The 17,250-nt window shown below is 46.0% G+C and overlaps 2 protein-coding genes across 2 annotated transcripts in view; both read left to right on the top strand.

Moving 5' to 3' along the window:
• Positions 1-17,250, top strand: part of LOC110307912 (N-acetyllactosaminide beta-1,6-N-acetylglucosaminyl-transferase) — a 74,176-nt gene that overhangs the window by 4,246 nt on the left and 52,680 nt on the right. The window lies entirely within an intron of this gene.
• Positions 1-17,250, top strand: part of LOC147001020 (N-acetyllactosaminide beta-1,6-N-acetylglucosaminyl-transferase-like) — a 95,106-nt gene that overhangs the window by 37,756 nt on the left and 40,100 nt on the right. The gene's annotated exons all lie outside the window — the stretch shown is intronic.

Raw genomic sequence — 17,250 nt, 5'->3', positions numbered from 1 at the left:
TGCTGTAGCCTCAGGAATTACATCACACAGTAACTGTTCAGTAGGTTTGTGTTAGATGGAAGAGTGTGGAAAAACAAGTGTTGTGTGAATGAAGGGCAAAATATGGGGCTTTACTATGTTTGAACTCAGGCAAGTATCATTGCATTGTATGATACACACACACACATACACATATATAACACATGCATGTAACACAGACACACACATGTAACACAGACATACACACAAACCTATAACATACACATATATAACACAAACACAGGTGTTATATATGTAACACACAGACACATGTAACATAAAGACACACATGCAACACACATGTAATATGCACATATATAAGAAATATGTGTGTTATATATGTAACACAGAGGCACATATAACTCATGGGCACACATGTAAAACAGGCACACACATGTAACACACATATATAATATACTTGCACATGTAACACACATAGACACACACAGACACACACATATATCTTGGGGCTGGAGAGATGACTCAGCAGCAGTTTAGACCATATGCTGCTCTTCCAGAGGACCAGAGTTCAATTCCTGGGTCTCTTACAACCATGTGCAATTCCAGTTCCAGACTTGGACTCTGGCCTCCACAGCTGCCTACAATCCCATGCAAGTATTTGTATAACAGACATACTCCTATACACACATAATCTAAAAAATAAACTTTATAGAAAAAGTTATCTTGCCGGGTGTGGTGACGCACGCTTTAAATCCCAGTACTCGGGAGGCAGAGGCAGGCGGATTTCTGAGTTCGAGGCCAGTCTGGTCTACAGAGTGAGTTCCAGGACAGCCAGGGCTGCACAGAGAAACCCTGTCTTGAAACACCAAAAAAAAAAAAAAAAAAAAAAAAAGTTATCTTTTACTTCATACAATCTTTTACTTCATACAAATAATGAGATTCCAAGACAGGTCCAGTTCTTTTTCATCAAAATGTTTTACCTTTCATAACTGACTAGACAGATTATTTTTTTATTACAGTTTTATTTATTTTGTGTAGGGGATTGCAGAGTGTGCCACCACAGAGATGTGGATGTCACGTTGTCGTGCTCTGTACCCGAAGAAACCAAGTTTGGTCATTTGTCCTCAATAAACCAACAAACACAGCCACATTAACAGTAAAGGCACAAGGCATATTTCTCCACTGTGATCATGGTGGGAAGAGGGACCTGCAGGGCGTCACTAGCTCTCTTTAACTTCTTAGGGTACTTACTGTGACCCCACGTTTGGTAATGAGGACAGCTTTTGGGAGTTGGCTTGCTACTTTCACTGCGCGGGCTCTGGGGGACAGTTTTAGCAGCAGGTGCTGTAACTTGCTGAGCCATTTCACTGGCCCTGAACCATGCTCCTCAAAACATATATAAAATGTCACGGCATTTCTTTGGAAGGCATTGGCACACTTTGGACTCAGTGAAAAAGACAAAGTGGATTGCTAATGAACTAGACTGCATGGTAACAGAAAAGCAATCATTGTTCTGCCATTGGGGAAATGCCAAGTTAGGAATGCTGGGAAGTGCTCTGGGGCAGCAGAGCCAGGCTTGCTGGGCAATCAACAGACTCATGTTCTGGAAAATACCAGCGGGTTTGGTCTCTGAATCCCAGTGGGACTGGCAGAGCCACCTAACTGAAACACAGCATGCCACGCCCTCTCATCTTTTCACCCTTTGAGCTGCTGTCTCTATTATTGGCAAGTAATTTGGGGAACATTAAGCACTGAGAGACTGATTTTCATATTTAAATATTTATTCCCTTTCTATTTCCAGTATTCTCTTAAAATTCATGAGAGTTGGAGTCTAGCCATGGGCACCTTGGGTATGATACTGAATGTGATAATGTCATTAAGTAACTTTGCCAAAATATGACTTGTGGCTTCTTCTTCTTCTCCTTCTCCTCCTCCTCCTCCTCCTCCTCCTCCTCCTCCTCCTCCTCCTCCTCCTCCTCCTCCTCCTCCTTCTTCTTCTTCTTCTTCTTCTTCTTCTTTTTTAAATAAAGAAGGAGAAGGCCAGGGATGGTAGTACATGCCTATAATCTCAGCACTCAAGAGGGGACCAAGGATTTGAATTCAAGGACAGCTAGCTTAGCCATCAGGGTCGTGCATCAAGGAAAGGATGGAGAGAGGCAGATATGAGATAGGGTTTTGGTTTATGTTAAATATATCTGATTACTTCAGCCAGGGGTGGTCAGTTTGGTCCATGTCAAATCAGTACCAAAAAGTCAAGGACAGAGGAACCCCCTTTTCTCCTCAGCCCTCTTCCTCTTTCCTACCAGTCAATAGACAAGACTAGAGATAAAGAATGGTGCAGTATAGGGTGGGAGTGGAGAGATGACTCAGCAGTTAAGAGCACTGACTGCTCTTCTGAAAGTCCTGAGTTCAATTCCCGGCAACCACTTGGTGGCTCACAACCATCTGTAATGGGATCCGATGCCCTCTTCCAGTGTGTCTGAAGACATCTATCTGCCATCTCAGCGTAGGGATGTTGGAGCAGGAGGGTTCCTTGGCTATTAGATAGACCCCATCATTAAAATAAAATAACTCTTCGGTTGGGGGATATGGGGGTGTGGCCTGTAGTGTGGGTATGCTAGCATCCGCCTTCTCACAGCCGCAGAGAATACCCTTGAGGAAAGTTTGGAAATTCATTCATCCCTAGTTGCAAAACTGAGAGATCCAGGCAGGAAGACTCCCAGACTCCACTCGTTCCTACTTGTGCCACCCTCTGCAGACGACATGGTGCCCAGAACGCCATCAGATCTCCCACACAGCTCCTGTGGTAATACAAGTGGCAGTACTCAGAGCCCCCAGGGTGCTCCATCTCCTTGCCAGAGCTGCAGGAGACAGCTGCTCAGCTGGGCAAGCTCCCTGTGAAGGAAGGCAAGGGCCGCCCATGCCAGCAGCCTGACTACTGTGTGTGGAACACACTTCAGGATAATAGGATACTTCCTAGGGTTCTGCCTTCTTCCTTTCTTGGACAGTTAGGAGCATCCTGGTTTAGAGAGAAAGGAAATCCTGTTTCTTAGGTGGGGCCTTCCCAAATTGTAAGTGAATTAGAGAACAAGCCATTAAAAGAACTCTCCAGTCTTCAAATCGATATAAAATGTAATCATGTACTTTAAAATCCAGGGAGTGTATCTGATTTTCTACTCCCAGACAGCTTTTAATCCCATTAGCTAACTCACTCACCTTTTCACCTTTTAAAGGCAAAGCTCCCCAATGCCAACGCTTTATGCCCATGTTCAAACAGTGTTATTTCTTCCTTGAAAGTCACCACCTGCTTGTCTCCTGAAGATTGCAAAGTGTTTGTGTTGGAAAGATGCTGCCCAAAACATCCCCAAGAGAAATATGACTGAGGGGGATTTAGTGGCATCTGATAGGTGTCAGAAAACAAAGTATGAATCATTCAAGAGGATGAAAGGCCCCGTGTCACAAGACATCACACCGCTCGCTCTTGTTTTCTTGGTCCTTGAGCTGTAATTCTATGGAGATAATAGCTCATTTCTTAGTTTTTGAATCACTGCAGTAGAAATGGTGTCTGGGTGGAGATGTAGTTCAGGGGTATGACACTTGTCTGGCACATACTAGATGGGTCCCATCCTTAATACAGAGAAACAAACCAAAAAGTAAAAATAACTTAAGGGGTCGCCCAAAGTTAGCCATACTCTGTGATCTCACCTTCTTAGAAAACTAAGGAACTTCCAGGTAGGGAGGAAGAGCTCAAGGCCAGCCTGGTCTACAGAGTGAGTTCTGGGACAGCTCAGGCTACACAAAGAAACACTGTCTCAAAACAAAAACAAAAACAAAAATTGAAGAACTAGGAAAGAGCAGCATGAGTCAGAATGAAATAGCTTAAGGAATGAGGGATAGAAGTGAGCTACTACTTTAAGATAGAGGGCTGGGAGTGTAGCTTAGTGGCAGGACCCTTGCATGGAAGGCAAGACCTTAAGACAAAGATGGGGAGGGGAAGAGAGAGAGAGAAAAGAGGAGACAGGTAGAGAGGGATGGAGAGAAGGGGCAGAAGAGGAGGAGGGAGAGAGGGAGGAGAATTGGGAGAAGGGAGAGGAAAGAGAGGGTGATGGAAGGAAGAGGCAGAAGGGGAAAGGAGGGTGTAGGGTGGGTGGGGAGGAGAGGCTGGGGAGGAGGCAGGGAGTGGGAACTAGTAGGTAAAGGAAAAAGAAGAAAGAGAGGAGGAGGGATAAGATGCCTGGGACAAACCCAAAGAGGTCCAAGGGGCCCCAGTCTCAGGTTTTCTTCAGAAAGCCAGAGAGCCTGCCCTTCTGAGGTGGCTCTCGTGCAAGTGGGGGAGCTGACCTTGTCCCTTCTAGCAGCCTTCTCAGAGGAGGCCCTCTGGGATCGCAGGTTGCTAACACTGGGGAGCTTCGGGTGTGAAGGCGTCCACAGCTGCCTTGACATCCATCCCTTGCTGTGCTCTCTGACTTGTTACCTGCCACCTTGAGGAGAGGCTGGGGGTGGGGGGGGGAGTTGTTTTTATTTTTTTTTCCCTAGCACTTCCAGTTCTGTCCTGTTTTTTTGTTTACCTGCCCAAGAAGGAGCTCTAGAGATCATGTAACTCCACATGGCCATGTAGCACTCACTGTATGATCATGGAGTGTTGTATGGTGCTTTGCTGTATTTGGGGGGGGGGGGGGGGGAGGCTGGAAATGAAGCCAGGCAAGGCTCTCCGATCTCTCCCTCAGAAGCTCCCCACCCCCCAAGTTCTCCTGAAGATTTCTGGCTCAAGACTTGTGAACCATTCCCCATCTATGGAAGTGTTGGCTGCTCTAGTTTTTCTACAGCCTGCTGGGAGAGCTAAGTTGTTTTTTCTTCCTTCAGGGCAGGTCTGATTCTAAGAAAAAGATGAAGTTACTTTGGCTTCTTCTATATCTCCCTCCCCAAACCGCCTTATTTGTTCTTAGGGATCTTTGCTCATTTGCGGATCTGATCTTTCTCTGCGGGATTGTTTCCCTGACACCAGTGTTTTCATTTGCTTCTTTTTCCCCTCTTTTGTGTGTGTGTGTGTGTACACGTGTATACACACATATATATCAGTGCTTCTTTGTCAAACAATCTCCACCTTAGAAGCGACCACATGATCCCCTTTCCTCCTCACATTTTAAATTCTAAAAATAACGTATTTCCTCCGTTGATTTACCTTGCTAGTTTAATTGGGACACATTCTTTGGCAGAGTGTGTTAACATTTTAGGTTGCAAGTGCCTGGAACTCAGCTCAAAGTAGCTTCAAGAGATCTCAGGGCTTAACTCGTGAAGGTGCATCCCTAGGACCTGGCTTGGCCTGCACCTCAATTTGGCGCAAGGGTAAATAAAGCAAGGTGTTCAGCATCTCTCTTACCCTCTCTCTAGGAGGACCAGCCCTCCATGTGTGCCCAAGTCTGAGGGGTGGGGTGCAGGGCCTGGGACTTTAGTGGCTAGAACCAGACATGTCCTTGGGCAACATGAATGGGCTGGTCTCCCCTTCTCTGTCTCATTCTGTCTTAGCTTCCCTCGGGCAGATTTTCTCCACACAGGGTCAGACAGGCCAGAAATAGCTCCCGCTTGACTTGGTTTGGCTTTCCTGGGAGGAAGGGAAGAGCACTTCCTGATGTCCCAGGAGCAGATCAAGGAGGCCTTCGCATCGGCTCTTCTTTGCCCGTATTCCCATCCGGAATAGAACCAGGGACTGAAAGGGCTGACATAACTTTCTTGGGTCGTTGTCCCACCCTGAAACTAAAGGCACAGGGCCAGCCTTGGTTCAGAATGGCACTGTGGCAGGGTGCAGAACAGGGTGCCTGTGATAGGATGTCTCCTTGTCCTCACTTGGTGTTAGATGGGAAACCACCTATGTGGCTTTAACCTCAGAAATTAGAACTTGGAAATTTATTTTTGTGGGAAAGGTATGACCTCTTCACCACATCTTTTTTCCTCAGAAAGATATTTATTTTCTATTTTTCTAAAGATTTCTTTATTTTATGTATGTGAGTGCACTGTAGCTGTACAGATGGTTGTGAGCCTTCATGTGGTTGTTGGGAATTGAATTTAGGACCTCTGCTCGCTCTGGTCAGCCCCGCTCACTCCGGTCAACTCCGCACGCTCAGTGCCTGCTCACTCTGGCCCAAAGATTTATTTATTATTATACATAAGTACACTGTAGCTGTCTTCAGACTACCAGAAGAGGGTGTCAGATCTCCTCATGGGGGGTTGTGAGCCACCATGTGGTTGCTAGGATTAGAATCAGGACATTTGGAAGAGCAGTCAGTGCTCTTACCCATTGAGCCATCTCACCAGCCTGAAAATATTTCTGATATATATTATTTTAATTATTTCTTTGAGAATTTGATGCATGCATATAACAAGGTGATTTAATCATAATCGCCCCATTCTTCTCCCTAACTTCTTCCAGACCCTTTCCTTACCTCCCTCCCTACTTCGAATTGTATAGTGTTTGTTTTTATAACCTAGGCTCCCTGGTTCTGGGGCAATCCACCAAGATGGTCAACCTAACAGGAGTCACAACCTTAAGGAAACCCTGTCCCAGAAGCCATCACAGGTCCATAGCTCCTCTGTGATGGGCAGGGCCTGCAGAGCCACCCCTCCCCAGCGCGTGCCGGAATGCTGACTGGCTTGATCTTGTGGTGGTCTTCTTCATTTATCCATAGCTGCTGTGAGTTCATGAGCAGAATCATCATGTCCCAGAGATGTTGGGTCTTCAAATTCCCCCCATTGAAACCTCTAACACTTACAAATTTTCCACCCTCTCTCCTACAATAGTCCCCGAGCTTCCGTGGGTGTGATTGATTGTCCCATTTGTGGCAAAGCACCCAGTAGGTATTTGTCCTCTGCACTTTGACCAATTGTAAGGTTCTGTATTGCACTGCGCGAAGAAGAAACATCTCTGATGAGGTCTGAGAGCTACATTCATCCATAAGGAGAGAAATTCAGATTTAGAGGGTAGTTTGATACTATGTCAATTTAGCAAAGAAATAATGGGTTCACCCCATGCCCCTGTGAGCTCCCCAACCCTTGGTTGGTTCTTAGCCAGAGTCACAGTCACAGGCATGTGTTTCTTCCTGGGAAATGGGTCTTCAAGCCATCAGAAAGTAGTTGGTTTACCTCTCTAACATTTATGCTATGTTTCTATCCATGAGCAGATCTTGCCATGTTGGTGATTGCTGTAGTTCACAGGGGTCACAGCTGGGTAGGACTGTTGATGAATATCCTTCCTTTCAACAGCCTACATAGCACCTTCTAATACTATGGAAGGCAGCCAGAAGGAAGGAAGCCTCCAGGTCAGTATCAACACTGTCTCTCCATGTCCTGCTACTACGGTGTGTCTTCTGTGACAGAGCCTTACTGTTAAGCTCCGTGGGCAGCAGAGAGCAGTGACAGGAGCCTGTATTACTTTGCAGGTCTCTAGGATATCCCTGACCAACAACTGGAGGGATGTATCCCATACAGTGGGCTTCTTATTTGGCAACCTAAATAGGAAGGGAAGTTTGAGTAGGAAGTAGAATGGGAAGGTAGGGCAGGGATGGAGGGAGGAGAGGGTGTAACTCACTCTAAGGATGTCTGGGAAAAAAACACATGGAAACTTATTTTATAAGCTTCCTAAATATGTGCAATATATATGTATACACACACATACAGATGTCCCTAAATATAAAACATCTGTACATATTTACACACATACGTACACACATGAACATGCACATATCAAGAGTTTAATTGAGTTAGCCTACACAGGGGATAATGTACCTCCCAAAAGCTATAGAAATCTTGTCATCATACTGTGACTTCATTGTGTGTGAACATACTTAGTTTGCAAGAGGATTTTTTATGTTTGATCTCCTACAGTGCTTATAAGAATCCTATTTTAAAAAAAATAGGGCTGCTGTTCCCAATGTATAGATGAGGGAATTTAACATAACATAACATGGCTGGGGAGAAGTGAGAAAGCACCAAATGTATTGGCTTGTCACATAGTGGTAGAGGGGTTACCTAGGATGCTCAAGGCCCTGCATTTGATTGCCAGAACCCCCCCCACACACACACACACACTCACACACACATAATGATCTATGTGTATAAAATGTCACAGAGACTGACGCTCATTTTCTTTCTATGATAACCAAAAAAAAAAAAAAAATCATATGATAAACAGGGGAAGGAGAAGTAACGACACATTATGTAGTAATTTAAAATTGAACCTAGTTTTATTAATCCTTCATTTAATTATAATAACACTAAGAGTCCAGATAATGAAAGGGCAGATTCATACCTTATTAAGCTGTGGAATGGCTGTATAATTGGGCCTACAAGAGGTTTTCCCTTTTTTCCTCCTAATGGTCCGTTTTCTCAGAAATCTTGGCTTTTTCATGTGAGCAGAGACACAAGAGAGGGCAAGGGAATGCCTTTGGGTCCACATCATCCCTATAGAATCATCACAGGACTCTTGTTGCGTGGTTGTTTAAATCAATGCTTTGCAAGTGGGAAGATGAACTCCGGGCAGCTCAGTAACAAACACACTGTGTCCAAACACCGGAAGCTGAGCAGCGCACACAGAGCTGGTGCTTAGCTAGCCCTGCTCACAGATAAATGCTTCCCTCTACCCTCTATTAGAGAGGTACAGTGTGGAACGCAAAACAATGCCGGGAAGTTTGGTAAAGTAGAGCAGGTTGAGACAGGGAGACTTGGCAGGCCTGGGAGGAAAGCTTTTTGGCTACGCCCTCCAGGCCTCTAGGTACCTCATTAGCATGGAGACCTCTATCTTGAGCCTCCTCAACCTGTGGTCACATCTCTTTTAGGTGAGAAACATGGCGTATGTGTTCCATGTCAGGAGTCTGGCAGGGAGCTGGGAGTCACCTGTCTCAGGTGTGTGCTCACTGAGTCTCCAGGTCTCCAATAGGGACTTTGGAGTTCCTGTAGTGAGAGATCCAGAAAATAGTCAGTGTAGTTACTGGAAATGAAGGTGACAGAGCTGGGGCGAAGCATGGTGCTTGTGGGTGCTTGCATGAATGTCCTGGAATAACAAATCCTTAATAGCGCCTACTCCCAGGGAGTAAGGGCAAATGAAGCCAGAGGGTGATGTAATGCCAGCACGAGGTCCAGGCATTCAGTAAACTGCACCTACCCGCCAGCACTCCAGATACCAGCTGCCTTCGTTCCTGCCCTGGTGAATTTCTGAGTTCCTCTCTCTTACAATACAATACAAAAATCTTCTAATCCTTCTAATCCTACCTCCGCTCCAGACCCCTTTTGTTTGTTTGTTGTTTTGTTTTGTTTTGTTTTGTTTGTTTGTTTGTTTTGAGACAAGGTTTCTCTGTGTAGCCGTGACTGTCCTGGAACTCACTCTGTAGACCAGGTTGGCCTCGAACTCAGAAATCCACCTGCCTCTGCCTCCCAAGTGTTGGGATTAAAGGCATGCGCCCCCACTGCCCGGCTTCCAGACTGCTTTAAAAAATAATTTATATTCCATGTTTACTAAGTATGGTTGTGCATGTGCCACGGCACAAGGGTGTACGTCAGAGAACAACTTCTAGTCACTTCTATCTTTCCACTGTGGGCTCTGGGCATCTGTCTGTCTAATGGGACAAGTGCCTTTATCTGCTAAGCCATCTTACCTCTCCAGGGTACTTTGGCTTACCCTCCAGTGACAGAATGGCATTTATAAAAGCATCTCTTGTCACATGGGCTCTCCTCTCCATATGTAGCTACTCCTACAGTGTGAATCCTAGCCTGCTGGGCCCACAATGCTCACTGCCATCTGCATTGTGGACTTCCCAGTGCCTCTATCTATGTCCTGTGCTTTTTACATTTTAGCTCTACCAGATACCTTGTGGGTCCCAACTGTGCCATATCTGGCTTTCCTGTCACAATCTGTGCCATTCCCTGCTGGAATAGGATGTTCTGGGATGTTCCTTTTATCCCTCCCCCCCACCCCCCACCCCCCACCCCCAACACCTGACTGGCAGATGTTTTTCCTTTAAGATGCAACTTAGAATCACATTTAGAAAGCCTGTTCTCATTCTCCCTCCTCCGAGCTCCCACGCTCTCGGGCTGTCAGTCTCTCATTACTTCTGTCTTGAACGTTCCTAGGTAGCAACTGCTCATGCCTGGCTTTCCTTAGAGAGACCACAACCACTGATACACAAGCACCCTTCCTACAGTGGAGATCTCCCCTCAGGTCATCTGCATACGCGCAACTGGATGATGACAGGTCGGTTGCTTGACTTTTTCCTGAGGTCGGACGGACACAGAAACGCCTACTCACTCCAGATAGGCTCACAGCACACCCGAGAAAGGATTGCGGTCAAGCAGAAAAGTAGGTCAGGGGCTACTTGACGAAGGTTACTTTCAGGAACCTAGGTGCAGTTAGCATGAGATAGCCTGAGAGCTGTGTCCCTGCATTTCCTGTTTAGCTTGCAGAACCCACACAGCTGAAGACTCTCTTCTCCTGTAGCAGCCACTTACTGTTTCTGTAACACTCCAGAGGGATCTTACTTGTTCTGTAAGTTTCTGTGAGTTTCACAAGCCTTTAAACCTCCTTGCTCGCTCCAGGAGAAAAATGTCAATCCCGAGGGAACACCACCATATGCATACAATCTTATGTAGGCTTATTTACTTATTATTTGAGTCATCATTTTATAATCTAGGCTAGCCTCAGACTCATGCCCCCCCCCTTCTCGGCTTTCCAAGTACTAGCATTACAGGTTTGTGTCCACGCCCCGATTTTACGTAAACTTAAGTGCTGGGGATCATCCCAGCTTGTCCTGCAATGCACTCTATGAGTCTGGGGTCCAGAGAAAAGCAAGGATTCTGCTTATCACTCTGCTGTGGTCTGGTCCTGAGGCTGTGCTAATGTTAAAGCCCAGTGTAGGTCTAAGAGCCTCGACTCTAGCCAGCTTCTTCATCTGTTGCTCATTAGGAGAAGCGGACATCTGGAGCAAGATTAAAGGGGAATTTGTCTGTCTTGGAATGGTAGAGAGACTGCATGTCATCTTAGTATGACACATCCCCAAGGGATTGTCCTAAAGGGAGTAGGAGTGTTAACATGACTGTTTTCCAGTAATGCAGCTGACTTTGTCACCTGACCTCTCAGCTGACCCCCGTGAAGATGTATAAACTGCTCTAACGATTCTATTCACTGAATGTATAGAGCAGCTAGCCACTGCCAATGCCATGGGAAAATTCTTTTATCTTTTTCCATGCAATCCAATGCATTATCCACAAGGCACTATGTAGGATCCTTCTTCTGGAGTTGTTACTACAGCTTTTTTTTTCTTTTCCTAGTAACTGTTTTTACTTAAGAAGGCAGATGGGATAAAAGTGCTGGACAGAGATGGCTCAGCAGTTAAGAGCACTGGCTGCTAGGACCCAGGGTCAGAGGACCGAGGTTCTGTTCCCAGCACCTACGTGGTAGTTCACAACAGTCTGTGACTCCAGAGAATCCAATGCTCTCTTCTGGCCTCCCTGGCCCCGGGCATGCAGATGATGCACAGACATCCCTGTAGGCAAAGCATCCATACACATAAAATTAAAAACAGAAATTACGTAGAATTAAATCTATCAAAGAGAAAGACAGACACTAGCTGTTTTTGAATTGCAAATTTGTCATGAGACTGAGCTACAACTGCAAGAGCATGACCTGACTGTCATGCTGCCAAATGTGTCAGAGTTCATGGTTTGGCTAATCCCTCCTTGGGAAATGTGCACAGAAATGGATAAATTCTGTCCTTTGGGTATTCTTCATCCCCGATATTTGAAAGGACTCTGGGATACCAGCTGAGTTTAGCACAACTGTTCTCAGGGGAACTGGAATGAAGGGAACAGAGGCTGGAGGACATTTCACTAACCTGTTCTCGGTTTCCCGTTTGGCTCTCACTGTCCCTTACATCTCAGTGATCTTGACACTGCAGCACATCCCTAAAACCATGCAAAGCTCGCTTGCCCCTGCCCTACATCTCTCCTTGCTTTGGGGGTGCCCGTTTCCCATCTCCTACTCACACCGACTTGGCAGATTGTCCCTCCCATCTGCCTCCCCCTCACAAACTCATTTCTTGAGTCCCAACCATTGTTCATGGTAGTCCATGCTTTTTATGGCCAGGACTTCCTGTTCCCTTCCTCCCATCTAACCAGCACGTTCTGTGCGTCCATCCATCTGTGAAGGATATCTAGTGAGTTCTGGGTTCTCATAACTGCTGCCCTTACCTCAGGCCCTCCCATCCTCATAAGCAGACTGACTGCCTTCAGATCCACCCAGATGGCCTCTGGCCTGTGTTCCCCTTCAGAATAGTCTAATAATACCCTGGATATGCTTCTAACAAGGCATATCTCTGAGAAAAGCATTTGTTGATTCTAAATGTTTCTGGAAGTTGTCACGACTTATTGAGCCATGTGGGTGGTCTGGACTCTCTAAGAGAAAAAGCCATAGCACCCCCAAAACGCAGTCTGTTTACTGTATACAGCTGAACAGGGATACGGGGTTTTTGCATACAGATAGGGTTATTAATGGAGATAAACAAGGAGGCAGCATTATTATATATAGTTGAACTAGGAGACAGCTTTAGCTCATCTTGGCAGAGTAGTCTCTGGACGGGATCGGTCTTCAAGCAGTAACCATCTGAGGAGAGAAATATGCAGTGAATATTTTCCATACACACTAGCAACATTTGCTCTTGACTGGAGAGAAAGCCTTGGCCATCTCTCTCCCCTCATCTGGGGAAGGCTTTGCCACTCCTGTGAGGCTGAGACCATTAGTTCCTGACATGGCTGTGCCCTTGTTGAACAATGCACATACGCTCAGAGCCTTACTTCCTCCTCTGTTTGTGAGGAAAATGGATTTGGATCCCTCTGGGATTGTAAACTCTAAATAAGCCCTGCCTTCTGGAAGTTGTCTTTGTCCCAGGGTTTATTGTGGCAGTAGAGAAGTAGCTAACACAGTGTCCTTAATACCTCCTAAGCCATATTGTGCACTGGAGAAGCAAAAATGAGCAGTCAGTAGGAAATCAAAGGCTAATGCTTTGAAGAACACATCTAGGTTATAAAGTTGCTCTTTTTCATGGTGTTAAACTATTGTGAAATGTAAGAAATGACCTTTCTGAAAGGGTTTTGTGTCAAAAAGAAGTATTTCAGAGATGGGGTTGGGAGCTTGGGGGACTGGTATTTTTAAAGGTCCCAAATAATATTGTGATATAGGGTGACACTGGGAGACAATTTGGATTGGCTATCTAAGAGAGACTTGAGGCCAAATTTGATTGTAAAAGCAAACACATGTGGGGCCCCTTCAGGGCAGGAGCTGGGTGGAGAGGCTGGAGGCTAGGAGGATCCTAAAGGGGATCAGACGGTATGGAAGACACTGTTTTCCTGGATGGCGGAAGGGGAATGTCACTGTAGTCAAAGGTGTTCCCAGGACTCAGGAAGGGCCTGAGGAAGACACACGCCATTCAATGGGTTATCACTGAACTCCACAGGGGTCAGGGCAAATAGCCAGAGGAGACTGGGTACCTGGGACCAGGGTTTTGGAGTGAGCCCAAAAGGTAAAAAAACCAAGCTGAGGAATTAAGTGTCACCCAAGGGAAAGGGTCAGGCGTGGGGACAGTGAACCATAGCCTTAAAGACTGTGGCTGGGGGTACCTCCATCTCTAAGAGTACCAAAGCGGGTACCAGATGCTCAACGGAGCCTTTTTGGGCTCAGGGGTATGTCTACAACAACTGAGAGGGATCAGTTACTGAGTGCCAGTGGTGGATGGAGGGCAGAGCAATTGGTGAGCCAGAAGTTGGGCCAAAGGCACTAATGAAGGGTTTTATGTCAAAAAGAATGCCGCTTTAAAAAAAAATCACAAAACAGATATTATGGCAAGAGGTTTATTGGGGGGTAGGGTATGCAAAAATGGCTGACTATGAATGTGGGTGAAGGCAGCAACAGGCCAGGCTGTCTGTGATAGCGGGCTTTATACGTGCATGGATCATGTGCATGGGGAGAATGTGGCAACTGTGGGAATGTGGGGGTAGGGTGTTGGTCATTGAATCATTGAAGACAGGGTGGGGGAACTCCAAAGAACCTGGTTCAGGAATGTGCGAAAGGAGCTTTTGGTGGTTCTTAGAATGTCCAACAATTGCTACCATTTTTGTATGCCCCTGCCTTTAATATGGAGTAACGCAGCAGACAATTTTTTAGCCTTAGGAAACAGTAACTGAAGCAAAATGGTGTATGTATGAAGGTCATAGGAAAACCTGTTGGGAGGCAATTGTGACCTTCCACTTTGTGGAGGCAGGGTCTCTCTGGAATATTCTTCTGTGCTGCATACTTGAGGCTGTGCCTGCTGTTCACCGTGCAGCTTGGGTCCTGGAACCCTGGCTGGGGCCCGAGAGGCAATGAAGAAAGGACCCGTGCGTGCGTGCGTGCGTGCGTGCGTGCGTGTGCGTGCATGCGCTCGTTGAGCTGGGATCAGGTGTGGTTTTCTAACCCTTGCTGTAGAGAACCTCAGCACGTTTATGGGGCTTGAGGCTCGGTTAGTCTCCACAGGAGGCCTCTGTAGGGAAGCACTCCGTAAACATCCTAGAGGAGGAAGCTGCTTTGGTTAGTCTTTGCATACACGCTCATCTATGGTTGCCCAGACTACTCAGGAAAGCTTTCTCGTTCCCCTTGAGCCTGCCTGGTCCATATGTGTAATGGCTTTGCCAATTTAATGTAGGATGTTGGGTCTCAGAGGTCTTCAATCACTCAAGGCTTCTTTGCTTCCTATTCTGATCCGAAGGCTTCTGGCTGAGTCTCGAGTGTGCCTTCTTTCCCCACCCAAGCAGCACTGGGATTCCAGGAGTTCACAACTGCACGCTTTTCACGCAGGTTCCAGGGATGGAACTGAGGTCAAATTCACTTCGTCAGGCTTTTACCTGACATAAAAACCACACCTTTAATGTGATTCTCCACAACAGAACTAGTCAGAGATCCCTCTTGCCGCACACAAAGTGTGTGGTTCTTTTCTTAGGCTGTTTCAGGCCCAAGCCACGAGTGGCAGAAAGCTGTTTCCAGCCACGTCGACCTTGCGTGTCCCTACAATGCCTCGATCCTAGGAAAGAGGAGGATGGGGTTTGTGAGATGGATGTCTGTGCCCTGAACCTTGCTCTTCTACAACCTCCATTCCGAATGATCTTCCTCTTCAGCTTCGATTGGAAAAGATCAAAATTTAACTGTGAAGATACGGGAGGAGACAGCGAGGTTCTTTCCCAAGAGAGTTGGAGGGTCAGGTTGATGTAATGGTTTTAGCTTTGGGCAAAGGTCAGCCTATCTCTTCTCTCTCTCTCTCTCTCTCTCTCTCTCTCTCTCTCTCTCTCTCTCTCTCTCTCTCTCTCCCTCTCTCCACCTCCTGTTTGACCTCCTCCGTAGCCATCTTTCTGCACCCCAGTCTTCACCTAACTCGTCCTTCATTAAATTGTACTCCATCCAAGTCTGAGATCCTTCCCCGTCTTTGGGGTTCTGTAGAAGGAAGACCTCTACCTCGAACCCCAGCTTTTCTCTGGTTTCCCACCTAGCAGTTGCCTTCCCCAGACCCTGCAGGACCAGGAAGGGGCTCCCTGCTCCCGGATTGGCTTTTGTTCTCCCACACAGTTGGTTCCAGAGCTGACTGCTCTATGCACCACTTCACGGCCTTTTTGGTTTATCTCTATTCGGACAACTTTTTTTGGACTTCCGCTGGCAACCCCTCAATCTAAGCCAAGCTTCCCATTACAACTTCCCTATGAAAACAGCCTCTTTTGTATGCTGGAAGTGGGATTGATGATGGATTCCAAGCCCAAGGGAGCCACAGAATGCATGTATTCCAAACCTAACGCAGCAAATTCTGAGCCAGAGAGACAAAATGAATGGTTGATTAGTCTGTCCCATAAACTGATTTTTTCTTTTTTTTTTTTTTTTTTTTTGAGCCTCTTACCACTTCCTGATCATCTTAGAATAACATTCCCATTCATAAAATCATCCCCTCTCCCTTTTAGATTAGTGCTGTATACAACATAGCAAGACCTCTAATTCACATGTACTGGAGCAAGAGGGAGTATGAATATGGTATCATTTATGAGAATTGCCATCTTTTTAGTTTTCCCATCATTTGTGAATAAAACATCATGTCTACGAGGGAAGGAATTTATAGTTAGTTGGCTTGGTTTAGGCACACTCTTCTTGGTTCACTGGGAGCCTATCCTGGGAATGTTAGTCACTCTGCCCCACACCTCACTGGTTTGGAGAAATGTGAAGAAGGGGCACACAGACTTGCTGCGTGCTGTAGACCCAGTGTCGGTTGGGTTCTTTGGACAGCCTTGCTTGAGGCTTTCTTTCTCTTTCATGCTGATCAATTACTAGCCATTTAATAATCAGTAAGACCCTTCAGTAATGACTCTCACTCTGGGAGCGGATGGAGCCAGTGGTACCCAGAGTGACTAGTTCTTCCTGGGTTGCCTAGGATTTGCGAGGCTTAGCACCGAACACCTCATGTTTTGGGAACTACCTCAGTCAAGGACAAAGACAAACAGGGATACCTGGTTACCCTGAATCTCTTTGACCCATTTCCACTCACCCATCTCTTTCCAAGGCATGTTGAAATCAAAAATTAGAATGAAAATGTAGTTCAGTTGCTAGGAGATGCACAACTCCCTGGGTTTGATCTCCAGTACTGTATATACTGGTACATGCAATCCTAGCTCTCAGCAGGTAGAGACCCGAAGTTCAAGGTCATCCTTAGCTACATAGTTTCAGGCCAGACTCAGCACCTTGGATATCTCTGTTTTCTTCAGCGATGCCTTTTGTGATAACTGCTCTGTGCCTCACTGGCTGGTCAGAAAGGTTTTCTCGTGTAGCTCAGCAACTCCTGTCAGTACAGATAGGCTAGCTTCCAGACACTTGAAGAACAAATTCTGAGGGAATACGCAAATGGTGCTGCAGGCACAGTTTCACTGTCTTAGGCAAAATAAGATTTCTGGCTAGTTACGTTCATTTTAAACATTAGTGACTTCAAGTATAGCAACTTTGAAACTGAGTAAATGCTCATATTTACAAAAAAATAGAAAGAGAGAAAGAAAAGAAAAGAAGAAGAAAAGAGAGAAAGGAAAAAAGAGAGAAAAGAAAAAATACATTATGACAATAATTTTTAAATAATCTCTGTTCCCTGGACTGGCACCTTGAAAGGAAAGCCGGTTTGATCAGCAGGGAATCAGATACTATGCTTGTACAGGAAGGACGTATCTTGCAGGCAAGTT

This window comes from Mus caroli, unplaced genomic scaffold, assembly GCF_978045245.1.
Source record: "Mus caroli unplaced genomic scaffold, Mus_caroli_1 scaffold_15, whole genome shotgun sequence".
NCBI classification, from domain to species: domain Eukaryota; kingdom Metazoa; phylum Chordata; class Mammalia; order Rodentia; family Muridae; genus Mus; species Mus caroli.
The sequence above is the reverse complement of the archived record's forward strand: the minus strand, read 5'-3'. Positions and strand labels throughout refer to the sequence as shown.